The sequence below is a fragment of the Rhinolophus sinicus genome, linkage group LG12 (assembly GCF_036562045.2).
Source record: "Rhinolophus sinicus isolate RSC01 linkage group LG12, ASM3656204v1, whole genome shotgun sequence".
Lineage (NCBI taxonomy): Eukaryota > Metazoa > Chordata > Mammalia > Chiroptera > Rhinolophidae > Rhinolophus > Rhinolophus sinicus.
Window position 1 is genome coordinate 9,291,726 of NC_133761.1, and position 18,308 is coordinate 9,310,033.

General features: G+C 50.9%; 2 long non-coding RNA genes across 14 annotated transcripts in view; both read right to left on the minus strand.

The window, feature by feature from the left end:
- The window catches only part of LOC109443383 (uncharacterized), a 242,668-nt gene that overhangs the window by 100,343 nt on the left and 124,017 nt on the right, over window positions 1-18,308 (minus strand). For all 13 annotated transcript variants that reach the window (XR_012490627.1, XR_012490619.1, XR_012490623.1 and 10 more), the window contains one exon: window positions 11,344-11,485. This is a non-coding gene — a long non-coding RNA (uncharacterized LOC109443383). The remainder of the gene's footprint in view (window positions 1-11,343; window positions 11,486-18,308) is intronic.
- Window positions 5,992-9,780, minus strand: LOC141567792 (uncharacterized). Its single transcript, XR_012490632.1, has 2 exons — window positions 9,247-9,780; window positions 5,992-7,263 (listed from the first exon to the last, which is right to left on the minus strand). It is a non-coding gene; the product is annotated as an uncharacterized LOC141567792 (long non-coding RNA).

The following is an 18,308-nucleotide window of genomic DNA, read 5'->3' on the forward strand; positions in this document are numbered from 1 at the left end:
CACTCACAAAAAAAGTGAAAACATAACCATGAATTCCCATGGCCTTGTGATCTCTCAATATTGGTATCTTATATAACCCCAGTACACTTATCAAATTGGATCAGGAAATTGACATTAATATGATACACAGGAATGCCTATATTACTTATCATAAAACATACAAACTCTAAGCCATTTCATTAAAAAAAGAAATAAAAGAAACAGACGTGGAAGTTGTAATATTTTCTTCTACACCCTGTTGTGGGTTGAACTGTGTGCCCCCTGAAAAAGAAAGTCTGTTGAGGCGCTAACCCCAGTACCTGTGAAAAGTGACCTTATTTGGAACTAGAGTGTTGGCAGAAGTCATCAAGTTAAGATGAAGTCATATGGGATTAGGGTGGACCTCATCCTTATAAGAAAAGGGAAATGTGGACAGAGACACACAGGAGAGGCCCCGTGAGGATGGGAGAAGAGCCTGGAGTGACGGGATTCCAAGCGAAGATGGCCAAGGTTCCAGCCACCGCCACAAGCTGAGGGAGAGGAGAGGAAGGATTCTTCCCCACAATTTTCAGAGGGAAGGCCGTCCTGCCGACACCTTGATTTCAGGCTTCTGGCTTCCAGAACTGGGAGAGAACAAACTTCTGTTGTTTCAGCCACGTAGTCTGTGGTCCTTTGTGACAGCAGCCTGGCAAAGTCCTCCACGCCCCAGTAACTCTGCCTGTGGAAGACTGAGTAAGAAAGGGGAACGCGTGACTCAAGATCAGGGAGATCGAAGGCACGGACAAAGGCCTGTTGGGATACAGTGGGGCACCCTGGTAATCGGGATCGACGAGAATTCCCAAGCAATATCTAAATGTGTGACCAATCACGTTGCACCCAGAGAAACATACAGTTTCGGCCCTGGAGGGACGAAAGGATTGTGGACGTGCCTGGTCAGGAAGGTGAGTTCAGACGATGATATCGTGGTGGGGCGCAAAGGGTACAATCCTGGCAGCTAGTTGCTTTTGTCTAGTAGACACACTCTTCAGTGAGCAGCTGTGGGTGAGTCTGAACGGCGGCAGGGAGCATGCTGAGGGCAGTCTTGTAACAATGCACCAGCCCAGAGGAAACCCCCAAAGAAGCACCCAGACCACATTTTCTCCCCTGACAGCCTCACTTCCCCCTGTCAGCATGGCCTGGGTTTATTTGGACAACCCTGTTTCCACCCCACATGGGCACACACCCCTACAGACGCAGAGGAGCCCGACCCACCCTGGGGACCAGTGTTCATCGTGGAAAACCCGAAGCATCACCTCCATGAACAGCAGACTGTGGCGAGCCCCTCGGGCGCACCAGTGATTGTGGGCGGACAGTGAGTGTAAGATGCAGGGCTTCCCGGCAGGGGCTGCCGGTGGGCGGCGAGATGGTGGCGGCACTCTGGGCCTCAAAGCGACAAGCCTGGCAAAGCCACTTCAAGCTCCGTTGAGCAAAGGAGACAAGGCTAGGAAATACAGAAATACACCTCGCGTGTTAATCAGACTTCACAGGAAGAGGAAACAGACCGGTGTTTTAACAGGCAGAAGTTCAGATAAAGAATGAACCATTTACTGAAAAGACAAAAGGGGGACCCCCGAGGTATCTGAGAAGTAGTGGGCTGCACAGAGCAAGCACACACCATTAGGGATGGGGTGAGGGGTAGGATCATCAGAACTAAGAAGCCTGGGGGTCCCTGCAGACCCCCAGCTGGGAGTGTCAGCTCTGGAAGCAGCCAATGAAGCTGGTTCCCAGAGTGTGGGACAAAAAAAAAAAAAACAACAATCCTGCAAACTGGAAGCAACTGTTGCTTTTGGGGCCATGGGCTGCTGCCAGGGTAAGAAGTGTTGCTACAGTGACAATGTCAGGAACAGAAGGCAAATAGGAAGGGGCTAGCCCCCCCCCCCCCCCAGTCTCCCTGGAACAATCAGATCTGGCCACATCAGGCCAGCTTTCCTTCAGGGCCACAGTCAGCGGCCACAAAATGGCCACTGCCCCTTTATCCTGGGCAGGCACAGGGACAATCGTCAAATTCACAAACAACTTTTCAGGCACAGACCCTGGGCCATCAGACAGGACACTGGCTAGAGGTCCCGGCTCCTCACCAGCTCTGTGTCCTTTCCAGTTCCCCACCGATTCCTGGGGCCTGCCCACCAGGCACGCATTACTTACTGCCGAGCCCCTGCAGACAACTGAGTTTGAGACCCCTGGGCGAAAGGGAAACCAGGTACAAGATCCTGCATTGTGTGTGAACTGCTTCCATCATATTCTGTACGCGTCAGGTTCCAAGAAGGCAGGGGCATGTGCTTTGGCCACTCTATCATTTCCCCCACAAACTCTGAAACTGAATGGATGAATCCCTTCCTTGTTTTGGGGTGGGGCTTGCAAGGCACTGCCTAGGTGACAGTGGTGCTTCCCTCAACGTGCTTCCCTCCGTGTGGGAGCAACAGACAAGCAGAGATTTTGAAAAGAATAAAAAAATAAAACATAACTAGGTGGGTGCATTACTAATGGGGTAAGCCCAGGGAGCTCTAGAAGTCTGTGTGGGGAGAGGGCATGTATGGGGGAGGCAGGAGAGGGGAGGGGTGGCAGGGAAGGCTTCCTACAGGAATACAGGAAGGCCAACAGACCAGGAAGGGCACGCAAGGCCCATGAGGGGGGCAGCATCCCAGTCCGTGAGCATTCTGGGAAGCACATATTTCTGAGTGTCTGTGCAATTGTATCCGATTCATCTTGACTTCTGCTCGTGAGACTACACTGCCCACAGGGGAAAGTCCAGAGTTCTCAGTCCACTGCTCTCGGCCCATGTGGACTTTAAGACCTCGCCATCCATCACCTCCTCTTGCCAACCGATGCACGTGAAAAAAACAAGTCCGTTAAGGGGGGAGGGGGTGGGAGATGAGGGTAAAGGGGATCAAATATATGGTGATGAAAGGAGAACTGACTCTGGGTGGTGAACACACAATGGGATTTATAGATGATGGAATACAGAATTGTACACCTGAAATCTATGTAACTTTACTAATAATTGTCACCCCAATAAACTTTAATTAAAAAAAAAAAAAAAAGCATGTGGAGTGTGGTAAGGGATCCGTGTTAGGACATCACCCTGAATTCCTGGTGCATTTAAGGTGGATATAGATGGATACCTATGGAAATATTTATACACAAGTGTATATACACAGGTCAGTATATACACACATATTTCAGTGCTCTGTTGGCTGAGAAGGCCTAGAAAACATGACACTCCAATAGCAGTGAGCACGTCCCGCCCCAATATCTTGGTTTCTAATACCATTCTCCAATAAAAGAAACCAGGGCTCCTTGGAGAAACGGGCCAATTCCAAGTCTGGGGCAGGAAATACGCAAGATGAGCCTGAAGCAACTTAGTGTCAGAAAATAAGAAAATGTTAAAAAACAAAACAAAAACAAAAAAACCCACAATGATGGGAGTATGTCAAAAAGACACAGGAGCCAACTGAAAGAGCTCTCAGTGGCCAAGGCTGGAAAAATCTGAGCAATGAAGTCATTCTGGATTATAATCCAAAGTATCAGGTGAGTGCAAAAGTAACTGTGGTTTAAAAGCTTAGAAAAAAAAAAAAAAAAAAAAAACTGCAAAAACCGCAACTACTTTTGCACCAACCTAACGTAATAAATATCCATGAGTTCATCCTGATGTAAGTAAATAAATGGGGGAGAAGAGAGAAATCTCGCATGGATAAGAATTCCAAATAGTGGGTTAGATACTCCACTCAAGGGGAACATAAGGCCCCACTCCTTAAGCGTGGCCGTACGTGGTGACATCCGTCCGAGCACGAGGAAGAGGGTGGGGGCAGGGAGAGTATCTATACAGTGGAGAAACCTGACAAACAGTCCGACAGCCCAGCGACCGAGGTTTCCATTCACAGTGATTGGTCACCCTGCGAGGACAGAGCCGTACGACGATGTGATGAAAATGGCATTTGGCCTTCGTGTCCCTTCTCCCTAAACCCATTACCCACCCTACTGATGAGAAAAACACCAGACACATCCTAATAGAGGGGCCTTCCTCAGAAGACTAGCTCAGTACGCCTCACAACTGCCCAAGTCATCCAAAGCCAGGAAAGTCTGAGAACCTGTCACAGCCAAGAGGAACCTAAGGAAACGGGATGCCTAACTGTTATGTAGTATTGTATTGTATTGGATGCGATCCCGGCACAGAACAAGGACAGATAAAAACTAACGAAATCTGAAATAATAATGTATCAATATTGGGCATTAATGATAACAAAAGTGCCACACTGATGTCAGATGGTAATAGTCGGGACCACTGACGTCAGGTACAGGGGACCCTTCTGAACTATGTTCACCATTTTTCAGTAAAATCTAAAACTGTCCCAAAAGTAGTTTGTGTAGGAGAGTGTGTGTAGGACAGTGGACATGTCAGGGGTACAGGTACAAAATGATGACCTCTGGAATACTTTCTCTGATTTCTGCTCCTTCTGATGACTGTCTTACGCTGTTCCCATTAAATGCTGAAACATTCTAGCAGCCTGAACAAAAAAAAAAACTGGGGTGAATGTGAAATGTGTAAGCTGGGAGGGACCAGGGCAGCCTTCCAGCCCCCTGCTTTCAGTGATGGCTGGGGGAAAGTCAGGTTCCAAACTCCGAAGCAAATGGACAATGAATGCACCAGCTCAGCTCCCATTAGCGTCTCAGGTGTGTGTCTTTCAGGATTCACAGACAGGAATGTCATTTGGTCCTCAGAACAGCTTGCTCTGCAGAGGAGGAATGTGAGGTTCAGAAGCAGCAAGAGCCTTCCTCGAGTACAGGCCTGGCAAGTGGCAAAGCAGAGACCTGGGCTCAAATCTCCTTCCGGGCTCCCTGTGCAGTGCCCTCTCCCCGCCAGTCAGTCACTTCCCTGATTCCCTCCCACACCAGCAAGGTCAGGGCAGCTATGGATGACACAAGCTCAGGGAAGATGGCCCTTCGATTGGGTTTTCTTTTTCATTTTTTTTTTCTCATTTCTATTTCTATGAAACTTTTCCTTAACCCACTATTTTTAAAGGTCCCCTAAGTGATTTCCCATGGGCATGAAACCAGGGTGCCTCAGTAGAAAAATGCCCATATGAGTCCTTGAGGCCAAACGTTGCATGATCCTGGGTCAGGTCAATTTTCTGGTTTTAAGGTTTCATCTTTGGAGGGAAACAAAAAACATCCTCAGGATGCCTTGCATGCCACCAATGGGTGTTTTCTTCCTAAAGGCACCGAGTGCAACCAGCTCTGGGAGAGCGACAAAACTGGAGAGAATATGGGTTAGAGCAGGAGAATATGAATTCCAGCAGACCCGTGGGACAGCGCCCGGGCAGTGGACGGCTTCTGAAAGCCACCACACCCCAGAGGAGCTCCCGCTGGGTGCCATGTGGGGCTCTGTTATGTATTTCACTACACTGGCGAGAACCTGAAGCGCGAGTTGGGACGTCACCTGGATGACAAGAGGTGGCGTCTCTGGATGACGATAAGAGGCCTAAGAGACACACACCAGGATGGAGTTACCTGGGATGGGGCAGCACTGACTTCAAGTTAGCAAATGGCTCTCTCGTTAGTAAAAGCTTCTAAATGGTAGGCTCACGTTCAACGACAACCACAAAACAGAACTGGAAATCATATTGTACTAGGATGAGCTTCACATACAGTCCAGAGGAACATTCCTTCATTTGCCATCTTGGACACGTTAGTTAATCTCTATCCCCTCATATGCCCTGAAGAGTATATATAGAAAGTGCTGGGAACACTATGAATAATACATTTGAGCTCGTGTGATTTTTATTATTATTATGGGTCCTATTAGTGATAGTGTTTTCATGCTCATACTAGTACCCCCACCACCACCACCACCGTCCTTATAAGCCTTATACCTTTGCAGTGTTGCCTGACAGGAGCTGCTAGAATTGCCAGGCTTAGCTGTTTCTGGGGCGAATGAAGAGAATGCACAAACTCCGGAAGAAATGAACAAAGGGATGAACGGATTCCTGTAATATGGGGGGCTGGGTGCATCTTAAAGGGAGGCAGCCCGGTGGGTCCCAAGGAACTGTCAGGAGTCCAGAGCTGTCTCTACTTCACAGAAGCCTGAGGTTGTGACCACAGGCGTGTACACTAAGTACCAGTTGTGTCTGAGCGAGGAAAAGTGAAAACCATCAACGGGGCCCCGCTTCGGGAGACCCTGAAAAGTCAGGGTACAGACGGAACAGGACCCGAGTGGCTCCTGTGGTTACTCAATCCGGGCTCCTAGCTTTCAAGATGGGGCTATGAAGGATCAAAGGCATCAGCTGGGCTCCACACTCACAGAGTGGCTTTGGGGCCAAAGCAATCCAACTGCCCTGCGGCCCATGGCCCGAGACACGCAGCCTCCGTGTGTTTGTGTGCTCAGCCTGCCTGTGCAAAATGCCAGCGGCTGCCTGGCTTACACAACAGACATTTGTTTTCTCACAGCTCTGGAGGCTACAAGTCCGGGATCAGGGCTCCATTCGATTCAGGTTCTGGGGGACGCTCCCCTCCTGGCTGGCAGACGCCTCCTTCTTGTTGTGTCCTCACATGGTGGACAGAGGGACAGGGATTGCTCAGGGGCCTCTTCTTGTCAGGACACCAGTGCTGTCCGATCAGGGCCCCACCGTTATGACCTCATTTAAGCTTCATTAGTCCCTTTCTTCACATACAGCCACACTAGGGTCTAGGGCTTCAGTACACGAATGGGGGGGCAGTAGCACAGTTATTTAGCGCCTAACGCTGCAAATACAGTTGTTTGAATTCACTGTGTCTCTCCCTGTGTACTGTGTATCTGCTCTGTTGTCTCCCACAGCTGGCACCGGACCTGGCTCCTAGTGAGAAAGTCAAGGAGGCAGGGAGGGAGGGAGGAAGCTGCTCCCTCGTGTTGGTGGCCAGAGAAGATGCAGGGGAGGGGACTGGGTGACAGGCCACTGCCTCAGGCGACAGCACAGCCGCTTACCATCCGATCTCCTCCCCCAGGAGGCACTGGAGAGAGAAAGATCCTCATTTTCAGAAGAAATAGAGCTGGGAGAGGGGGAAAGGAAGATGGCCACGAAAAAGAGACGAGGAGAGGGGAAGGAGAGCCCGATGGAGCAGTGAGCAGCAGCAAGGAAAGAGTCCAAATACACCTGCAGATCAGGGTGGGGGGTGGGGTGCAGGCTTGAGTGACGGGATTCAGAAGACGCCTGTTCAAAGGAGCAGACAGTTCTCATCAATGCAGTTTCTCCGAGTGTCCAGTTCATCCATCTGTGAAGTATGGGCGTCTTAAGTCAGCTCATGCTGCTGTAACAGGATATCATAGACTGGGGGTCTTAAAAACCAGGAATGTATTTCTCACAGTTTCTGGAGTCTGGAAGTCCAAGATCAAGGTGCCAGCAGATTCAGTTCCTGGTCTGCAGAAAGCTGTCTTTGACGGTGTCCCCACATTGTGGAGAGCAGAGAGAGAAGCTACTCTCTTGTGTCTCCTCTTATAAGGGCATTAATCCCATCACAGGGGCTTCACCTTCATGACCTTGACCTAATGACCTCCCAGAGGCCCCACCCACTAACACCTGCACATTGGGGATAAGGGTTTCAACAGATGAACTTGGGGGGGATACACATAGGCAGTGCATAGCAACATGGAACCATAAAGCCAGTTTGTCTCAGGATTTCCTTCAAAGCAAGCATGGTAGCTTTTCTCTGATTTATTCCAGGCACCCCACATAGTGGCACACTGTAGGTTCTCAGTAAATAGTCGTGGAGTTTAAAAACAGGAGAAAAGAGGAGAAAGAACTTTATAAACCGCGTAAAGTCCTAAGCAGACATCCGTGCTTACTTTCTGTCCCAAGCAGACTAAGGTACACTTGACGGAAAAGCACTGTCTGCATCCTTTCTGACCTTGTGGCTCAAACTCCGGGCCCTAAAATTCAGTCAATCTGAGAAAGCATGTCCTGTGCACATGTCGTGATGCCAAAAGCTGGAGCGAGAGAGAAAACGAGACGCAGGGCCTTCTCACAATCCAGGGAGAAGAGCTGGTATTCAAGAAAGTCGGATGCTACTTCTAGAGACAGAATGAAACCCACCAGGGAAATAATAGGAACTGAAGGTTCCAAAGCTTGGCCTTTACTCTAAACCCATCCATTGTAGGCACCAACGCTGAGGAAGCTGGGCATCCGATTATGCGACAGATCTTATCAGGGGGAAAAAATAAAATAAATAAGGCACATTTTCCCCCAGCCTTACAAAGCCCTCGTCTGCATTTGCTCTTAGGTTTTGACATGAATTGAACTAAAAATAAACTCCAGGTCAAATGCAATGAGCCAAAAACCTCAATATGAAAGAAACCACAAGAAACAGTAATAGTAAAGTGGGCCAAAACCAGAGGTGTTTTGCAAATGTTTCTGTTTCAAGTGTAGAGTTCCGAGTGGGCCAGAGTTCTTTCAATACAGTGGACACCGAACACAGGAAGCCACTTTTGCACACACGCCTACAGCTGAAGACGAGCGCTGGCTCGTGTCCGCAGACAGGCAGGCAGGAGGCGTCAGGGACGCCCTCTCACCAAGGACCAGAGGGGTCAGCTGGGGAGTATCGGGCAGGGCCAGGAGAGGGGTCCGAGAGAGCAAGATGGAGGTCAAAAGGAAGAAGCCAATCCCGTGTGCACATCCAAGGAGGGGCCTGGGTGACAGAGTAACACTGAGGTGGTCGGGAGCTAGACAGGTAAGCAGGGGGAAGAGAGCAAATAAGGTCTCCCATTCACTGACCATCTCCTCAGGCCTGACTCTGTGATCCTCAGGACCCCCCTCTCCCCCTCCCCCCAAGTGGGGACCGGTCACTTTGGCAGCTGAGAAAAGAGACGCCTGTAAAGTGGTAAAGAACTTGCCCAGGGTCACAGGTGGTGGGAGGTGGGGCTGGGGTGGAACCCAGGTTACTGGGACCTCTGTTCTATGGCAGCCTCGTCCATGGGAAAGGTGCAGGTGCCCTTCTGTTGGCATGCAGCCCAGCTAAGCTGCTTTCTAGACAGGGATGCAGGCAGACAGGCTCCCAGTAGGAGAGCAGTGAGTCTCGGATAAGGAGAACCACAGGCACAGCCAAATGCTTGGGCCTCTGTCAGAACCCCCATCACAGACCAGCCTTGCCCCAGACGTGTTCAGGACTGAGGGCCTCTGAATCCCAGCACCCACCCCTGCTCTGCCTGCTCCCAGCAGCTGAATTCTAGGGAAATTCCTCTCCCGTCACCCCCACACAGACCTGCCAAGCCTCTCCTCCGTTCACAGGCAACAACTGCTCTCTTTTGCAGCCTTGGCAGCAAGCGAAGGTGCTTCCAGCTTTCAGATCCTCTGTCCCAGTGACCGGAGTGCCATCTGCCCTTTCCCCCAATGGGAACAGTGTGCTCCAGCCCCCCAGAAACTACAGGGCATGGTGATCACAGAAAAGGCTGCTTGCTGCAGGTCCGCGTCCACTCCTGTTCCCAAAGCCGACTGCCCGGGTCAGGAGCGTGGGCGTCCACAACAAAACTCTAGGACTGGCTGAGTGCTTGAGGGCCAAAAACAGCACTTGCACAGGAAGTCCTGTCAGCTGTCCTCACTGCGGATGAGTTCTGACACCAGAGGTGGGAAGTTAGATCATGAAATGCAAATGCATAGGAAACGGGAGTGCACAGGGTACAGGGTTCCACAGGACAAAAAGGCTTCTTCACTGCAAATCCGCTCTCTCGGCTCCTTCCGAGGGGTCTTACTCGGCTTTCAAGAGTCTGCTAAGGCAGCACCTTCTCTAGGAAGGCTCCCCAAGCACAAGGGCCCCTCCCCAGGCCCCCCACACTCCTCCTGAATCTGGAGTGTCCTACGTGTGCATCAGTCCCCCCACCTTGACTGAAGGGCAAGGCCACATGCTCTCCACTCTGTGTCCCGAGACGTCTGAACGTGGGACATTAGAAACACAAATGCATTTTGAAAACTGTCCTGCACGGGAGAAAAGATGACACAAATAGCCCACCAGCACAATCCTTTTGCTGCTCTTAGTTCTGACTTCCCTGGCCATCCTCACACCAGTCCACACTCTCTCCCACCTTTCCATCCCCACATGGTTGTCAAATGTGTGGGAGTATTTGTTCTCCTCTTTTCATCAAGTTATTTATTCTATTCAACACCTCCTTTAAAAAAAAAATTGCAACTTGACCTCATTTATTGCTATAAGGCTTTAAAAACGTTCTTCATTTGGTTCTTTCTCTGTCTCTCTATTTTCCCCTCCACTCCCTCCTTTTCAGTTATCCATTCATTTGTTCTTTCAACATCCACATTGGGAATCCGGAGCCTGGGGCGCCGGGACATGTGAGACTGTCCTTGCTGGAACAAGCTCGCAAGCCACTGGGGGGGACAGACAGGGGACGGGGAAGAAACCACAATGTGCAATGGAGGCAGGCCGGACGTTGCTGGCTGCAGTCCAGGGGAGAGACTAATGAGCTCTGCGCAGGGCGAGGGTCTGTGCACGCCCTGCAAGGTCATTCACAAGCCTTTACTCAGGAAGATTTGCTGGCAGGTGAAAGGCAGAGAGAAGTGCTGAGTAAGCACTTCAAAAGAGCCCACCGCATGGAAGGACCTCTAAATGGTATAATTAATGAATACTAAAAAAAAGAATAGAAAAGAAAAAACCTTTGGAAGCATTTGCCCCTCTGTGCCAGATGGCATGCTAAGCTGTTTACCTCCGCTGTCTTATTCAATACCCAGGACATCCACCTGAGACAGGTGCTAATACCATCCCTACTTTACAAACGGAGGCTTGGAGACACTGAGTGATTTGCCCAAAGGGAGGCAAGTAGCAAAACCAGGACAAACTGGGTCTGCCTGGAGCCCTCAGTTTTAACCTCTCACCCATTGCGCCAGGTAGCCTCAGACCTGGGGTGGCTGGAGCATGCAATTCAAGGAGGGAGGGAGGGAGGAAAAGATTGCATTCTAGATGCCCCCAACGGCGTTTTGATCTGATCATGTGACGCCCACTGCGCCTCCTCGTCCTCTTCCTGATGTTGTCTCCACATGTCTTAGCAGGACGGCTTGAGCATTCCACCTTCTGCCACGTGGGAAGGAGTGGGGCATCCACATAGGACATGGTGGGCTCCTTCCTTGGCTGGGGACCGAAGAAGAGCGCCCAAGGCACAAGGTCCAGGCGACCAAATGCGGACAGCCAGGCCCTGTGTCTCAAAGTGAGGGGACAGACAGCCAACTTTGGAGCAAGCAGAACAGCAAGCCAGGCAGCAGGGTCCAGAACAACAACCTAAGCTGGGTTGCAAGAGATCACCAATTGCAAAAGCCGTTTTTCGTCCCAAAGGCTCAAAAGGAGAAAATCCCTTACCTTAATTCTCCAAATCTCAAGATATTACAGCTTTCCTTCAGGGAAGGGCACTTCTCAAGTCCCTCTGGAGTGCTGAATGGGTACTTTTCTTTAATTATTTTTTCCAGATAAAAAGCACCTACAGCCCAGGTATAACAGGATTCTGGAAATATACAAGAAAAGGACAAAATGATTAGTATCGATGCCCACATGAATAGATTCAGTAATGAGATATTTCATTCATTTAAAAAGTAAGAAGGATCTACTACCGTATTTCCCCAAAAATAAGACCTAGTTGGACCATCAGCTCTAATGCATCTTTTGCAGCAAAAATTAATATAAGACCCGGTCTTACTTTCATATAATATAAAACCTGGTCTTATTTTAATATAAGACCGGGTATAATATAATATAATATAATACCGGGTCTTATATTAATTTTTGCTCCAAGTACTGTGATAATTAAATACATTAAGCCATTTAATCCTATGAGATCAGTTTTGATAGCTCCATATTTCCGAAGAGACCAGACCAGAACCAAGGGTCAGGCCTTAACCCATCAATCGCATTCCTCTTCCCCACTAAAACTTGCATTCATCTGATTCCAGGAGTTGTGGCTAGAGGGGAGTGATAACAAGCCTAATCATTTCCTCCTGAGAATGGCCTGTACCTATGCCCATCGCATTCCATAGCCGCTGGGGATTATGCAAGCCAGGGAAACTGCATCAGATTAATTTGGTCTTCACTTTTATCTGAGCCCCACACTGTCGTCTGGTAACATTATCAGTGCACATCCTGCATTACTCAGGGAACAAAAAAATGTAGCCTCACCAGGGATTCTTATCCTAACTGATCATCGAGACAGCTATGTGAGGGACCCAAAAGGGATGAAACAGTGTGGGGAATGGGGCAAGGGGACCGCCCTTGGTCTCACCAGCTCTGGGAGGTCCTTCTAAGATACCCCAAAGCAGGTCTGCCTTCCTCTCCTTCAAGGGATGGTGTGGCACCCCCAGAAAGCCATCCTATGACATGTACAATAGGGTGATCCTGTCCCCTCCAACCCTCCCTCCTGTCCCCCACAAAAGGCCCCAGCATCTTGGATGCCAGCTCATCAAGAAGATGGAACTCAGCAAACAAAGACTCAGAAGAAAGAAAACTGATGAGTTCTGAAGGGGAATTTGCCCTCCATCTGGGAACGGCTAGAGAAATATCCTTGCCCCAAGGACAGAGGCCGGGTGGCTTGAATTCCCCACCATCAATTCCCTCTCTCCTCCAGGAAAGATCTGGCCATAATTCACTTCTCTGGTCCTCTGGGTATCACATCCCTCCCTTGGATGTGTAAGTGTCACAGTGAGCGCTGTAACAGCTCTGCAAGCCTGAGAGAGTTTCCTGTCTGCTTCCTTCACGCTGATTCCAGGGGATGCTCAGTGCCAGTTCCCAGCAGGACAGGGTGAATTCCCCCTCACTCGGAGAAGGCCCTTTGACTGGCAACGCGCTCAGAAAGATGCTCTCCTCAGCACATCCACACGCCCCTGGGGGCAGCCTCCCCTGCTTCTCGGGCATCGTGACCCAGAAAGCACGTTTTCCTTATTGTGGAAATGCACTGGCTCCATGACCCCAACAGGGCAGCAGCCCAGCTTGCCGGTGGATTGCGGGTTCTGTCAGGCTGCCTGGGCTGCCATCCCAGTTCTACTCGAGAAGCCTTTTTCGGAGTCTGAGCAAATGACTACTCTCTGAGCAGGCTCATCTTAAAGGTTTGTTCTTCACGGAAATCAAGACTCTTTGCAGAGCTACGCGTGTGGCCTGCCTGGCACATTACGAGCTGTGAGAAGGGTCAGCGATGATGCATCCACGTAAGCAAATGCTTGGGCCTTAACTTCTCAGTGTCCTCCCAATAAGGAGGGCAAAGGCCTCCCATCCCTCTTCCTCTCACCACAAGACTTAGTGTGGGGCTCAGCACATGGGGCGAAGGGAATAAGTGAGAATGGAGCTAAAGCCCGGGCTTCAGTCAAAGGGGCTCAGCTCCAGGCCTGGCGTGACCCCCACGTTTCAGGGTCCTCGTCTGTGAGACGGAGTAGACGATAACCCTTACCCATTTCCCAGGCGTGCCGCCAGGATTAAACGAGTTACTGCATGCAAGAGGTACTCCATACACTACAGGGTCCTAGAGAGACAAAAGGCATCCTAGCAACAGTGCCATTTGCAAGCGCCCTCCTTACAGGACCCTTTGCTGAGGCATAGCCTCCCGGGACCACTGAGCACCCACGATGACCCCAGGAGATCAGGCCACACTATGACCAGCATCCCCATTTCACAGACGTGGAAACTAAAGCTCAGAGAGGCCAAAGAGGCTGCCTGACACCAAACAAGAAACTCATGGCGGAATCGCTGTCTCGCTTGCAAGCTCTTTCCCATCCTCCTGTAGGAGGGGAGGCAACAACCCAGAGAAGCAGCTCCCTCCAAAAAAGAAACTCTTTCCAAGGCAGCCAAACTGATTAATGTTTTTAATTAATGTTTTAAACCATGGAGCAATGTTCCGTGGAAATTAAGGAACTGAAATGTCTAAGTTTCTCCCAGGAGTCAGCCCAGCCAGAGGCTTGCTGCCAGAGCTGGGGGGAGGGGTTCCTGGGCTGGCCGGGGTGGTCAGAGTGGAAAGGTCACAGTCCCCCCTCAATGCAGCAAGCATGGCAGGCAATATGGTCACACGCCACCCATGGAACAAGCCAGGAGTAAAGGAGACTGGCCCAGCGTAGGGTGACAGCACTGGCTCGGCCACTCACCCTCAGGATCCAGCCAGCCTAGCGGAAGAGGGAGCGAGCAGGTGTTGAGGGGACCCTACATGCAACATGTGCCGGGGGCCTGGGCCTAAGGTGACGTGGCTGTGGCTCCCAGGTCCTCCTGCCAACACTCTGTCCCAAGGACGGGACAGTCCCCTGCTCTGCGCTGGACAGAGACACCCCGTACCTGCACCTGAACCAGGGGTCACAGGCTCTCTCAGGATGCGGACAGTATTTCCCTGATGTCACTCGGGATGGCAGGAGACCCCTGGTGGGGACCAACACTGTGCTCTGGTGACTGACAGCCTGAGTGCCCGTGATATGCAGAGCCGGGATCTCCAAGGTCCCTAGAAGGCGAGAGGCAGATCGGGGCCCAGACACCAGCCCATTGGCCACTGTGTTCTGGAATCTTCCTTGCTCTGCCCGCAGAATTACAAGTGTGTCACACACAGTCTCAGAGTGTCTGCTCCTCGCCACAACCTGAAAGGCAGGGCCCTAATAACTTTCTCCATCGAGAAGGGGAGGCACATGGATCGAATAATGAATCACCAGCTGCGCTGTGAACAAGCCTGCCTCATTCTCAGGGCAGCGGCCTCGAACGCCCCCTGGGTGCTGCCTGGGCAGTGGGGCCAACTGGGCATGCTGACGGCAGCCAGGACCAGCCACCCCATCGGCAGGGGCCTGGGGCTGCTCAGCACAAGAGAGGGAGCCAGCCATATAGTGAATGACTTCATGGCGACTCCCGACCTGGAAATCATCAAAGCACCACTGCAAACAGACCATGAAGCTGGACCGAGGCACCTCCAGGAGCAGAGAACAGGCCAGCTCCCCCCGTCCCCAACCCAGGAAGCCAGTGAGAGTGGCCCCGGCCTTGGGATGTCTTCACTCCCCCTAGAGCCCCCAGATAAGGAGATAAACACAGGTAGTCCTGGGCCTCTCCTGGAGGGTCAGCAAAGCTGGTGAAAGCCTCCAGCCTGGCTCATATGTCTGCCTGGGACTCTGAGCTCCAGCGGGCCTGAAGGCAGAGGAAGCACGTGCAAATCCAGGGCACTGCCGGGGCAGAGTGAGTCCCGACCAGTTAACAGCTGTGCATCCTGGGCAGCCCACTTAACCTCTCTGTAAATAGAGCAGTTACCTGTATATCAGGGCTGGTGAGAGCAGCTACCTTCCAGGACTGGGGTGGGGACGCATTGCAGTGTACGCAGAAAGCTTAGTACAAAATTGGGCACAGAGTATGTGCTTGCTTAATACTTTGTTATTCTCAGGGTCTGACAGATGTCATTATTCCGAGGGCCTGGCAGGCGGAGTAGATGATCCTGGATTTGAATCTCAGCTCTGCCATTTCCTGGGAATGTGACCAGGGACCCATCACGGGACCTCCCTATGCCTTAGTTTGCTCATTTACAAAACGTGGGTGTGACCGCTAGCCACACCGGACCACCAAGGAGTATAGGACACAGGACACGAAGTACAACGAGTAGGACAGTATGGCTTTCAAGAAGGAAGAACCCAGCCCAAACGGGGGGACATTCTACAAAGCAACTGGCCTGGACTCTTCGAAAATGTCAAGGTCAAGAATAGCCAAGGAACCACTCCAGGAGAAGGAGATATGGCCACTACATGCACTGGTGATCAGGAAAATCCAACAGGACATTATTGGGACAACTGACGAAACTGCGTGTGGCCTGTGGATTAGATAACACAATTGGAGCAATGCGCAGTTTCCTGAGTTTGCTCATCACACAGTGGTTACGCAGAAGAATGTCCTTGTTCTTAGGAAACACGCTAAATCTTCAGGAATAGAAGGGCATGTCTGCAGCTTACTCTCAAATGGCTCAGAAAAAAGGTGCACACACGTGCACGCGTGCGTGGGTACGTGTGTGCGCAGGGGGGCAGGGCGGAGAGTGAGTGAACGCTTGGTGAATCTGAGTATGCAGTAGTTCCTGGTGTCACCTTTGTAATAATGTTTTCTGCCACTTTGGAATCGTACCCGCATCCAAGATGACCCAGAGCTGAGCAGGACGGGAGTAACGGGCCTAAAGGGCTGAGCCTCAACCACCAAGCAAGCTTTCGTCACAAAAGTCATGTCTACTTACGTACAAATGTTATAGTGTATTGCGTAGAAAACGACAAAGGATAAAACTGAGATTTAATTTGAACCACCACCCTTCCCGCCGGGAACAAGAAAGACAAACAGATGGCCCCATCTATTCCCACGGCCAGGGCCAGGCCTGGGGGGGCCCCCTCCTCGCCACCACGCCGCAGTAGGAGAGGCTCCCTGGAGGAGGGCACGGACAGTGTGAACTGAATGCAGGCAGCTGAGGCGGGCTGTCCTGTGTCCCAGGCAGTGTGACGAGGGCATCTAGAGTCACGTGATCCTCCCAAGAACCCTTAAGGCAAATGCTATGGTTATTCCCATTTCACATTACAGGAAACTGAGGCTGGAGGGTGGCTCTTCCCTGGCTTTTCACCTAGAACACGGACGATCTGGGATCTGAGGCCAGGGATTTCCACAGGCACAAGGGAGGCAGGCGCTTTGGGCCCACGGAGCAGCCCCAGCACCAAGACCAGCCCGCCCCCTGAAGCCACAGCCCCCAGCCCAGCAATGGTGAGGTCGCAGTGCAGACAGAAGCTGCAAGGTGCTGAGACACCAGCTGCCTGTCCTGTGTGGCCCCACCACTGCCACCCAGCATCCAGCACTGCACACAGACACAGCTCAATACTTGTTTGTAGATGCACTGACAGACACACATCTTTTCCCTGGAGTTCAAGCATGCACAGATGATCTCGGGGAGACCCAACAAATGGGGGGCTTCAGTGTCATCGGGGAGGAGAAACAAGGGTCCGGGGTCAGGGACGGGTAGGCGTCTCCAATAACCCCTTTTATCCCTTCTGGGTTTTGTCTTGTGAATGACTTACCTATTCAAAAATGTGTGTGTGTGTGTGTGTGTGTGTGTGTGTGTGTGTGTTAACACAAAGGAGAAAAGAAGAAATTGGCCCAGTTACTGGGTGAGCCTAACGGAGTATGAAGCCATGAGCCATTCACGTTGCACATTGCAGAGGGCCTGGTACCCAGCTGTCACTCACTACACATCCTCCTAGTTTCCAAGGTGGAGGGACTAGAATGATGAAAGACCCAGAAGCAGTAGCATCACCCATTATACTGAAGGGTGTTCGAGTTGCCCTCCAAGGGACCAGCGGGTAGGTCCCTGAAATCCAGAGAGGCTGTTACCGCAATGTGGGAAAGCCTACATTGTACCTCGTTTTACGGCGCTTCTCACATATCGAGTTTTCTCAACTTGGAGGTAAGACTTTCCACCCACACAAAAAATTAAGACTCACTGAAGGCTCAGAGGATGGCTAGCATTTTTTAGCAATAAAATATTTTTAATTAAGGAATGCCCATTGTTTTGTTTTGTTTTGTTTTTGACATAATGCTATTGCACAGTTAATAGACTACAGTATAGTATAAACGTAACTTTTACATACCCTGGGAAACCAAAAAGTTTGTGTGACTCGCTGTATGGTGATACTCGCCTTGTTGTGGAGATCGGGAACCGAACCTGCAATGTCTCCAAGATGTCCTACAGTCCTAACACAGTTCTCCAGCTCCAGCATGTGCCAGTTGCTGAGCAGTGCTTTCGTGCCAATGATAACTCAGGAGGTAGGTGGGGACTCTTACCATCCCCATTTCACAGCTCAAGAAACAAAAGCACGACATGGTGAGAAAAGTACCCAAGTTCTCCACAGAGGAAAAGCTGGTGGGAAGGGCAGAAGTCCAGCTCCAGAAACGGGGATCCTGAACCCTACAAGTCCCCCCAGGAGGGAGCGTGAGACCCCACCACTGTCCCATGAAGAAAGGGTTTGGAGTCAGAGATTCCCGGGTTCCTGGCCTCGCTCCCCCTCAAAGCTGCAGGCTGTGTGGAGTGGGCTGAAAGAGTTGACACGTGTGAAAATGCTTGGTAAACTGTCAAGTGCTGTACAAATCCTCCCATCAAAACAGGGTGTGGTGGCTTCTGGAGAGTCCATCTTACGTGGTGACTTTCCCTTGAAGCATGGACGCATTTCACTTCTACCTCAAACTTTCCTTTTCGCACCAACACTTAAATTCAACTTTCCCTCATAAACATCCTCCCACCTCAAGGGTGTTAAATTATTAAATCAACCCCAAAAACCTCCTTTCCTGCCAGCAGCTTAAGTTTTATATTC